This window comes from Penaeus monodon, chromosome 21 (assembly GCF_015228065.2).
Source record: "Penaeus monodon isolate SGIC_2016 chromosome 21, NSTDA_Pmon_1, whole genome shotgun sequence".
Taxonomy (NCBI): Eukaryota; Metazoa; Arthropoda; class Malacostraca; order Decapoda; family Penaeidae; genus Penaeus; species Penaeus monodon.
This window is the reverse complement of record NC_051406.1, coordinates 45,409,817-45,410,083: the sequence shown is the minus strand read 5'-3', so window position 1 is coordinate 45,410,083 and position 267 is coordinate 45,409,817.

Here is a 267-nt window from a genome sequence, read left to right as displayed (position 1 = left end):
TAAAAAAAATCAATAAGCTGCCACTCGCACGCTTTCGCGCCGTCGTTAAAGTTACCAAACCCGTGGCATGTTTGAAACACAGCTGGCACTGCACCTGACAGACGCTAATGATTCTGTCGTCGGCAAGGTTGGCACCCCTGGGACTCATTGCCGGGTGCTGCGTAAGACAAGGCTGCTCGCCCATTGGCCCGCCGCTGAGCTGGATTTTCACTAATGCTATTACTTATATAGGTACGTAATATGGTTGGGGAAAAAGGAAAAGAAATG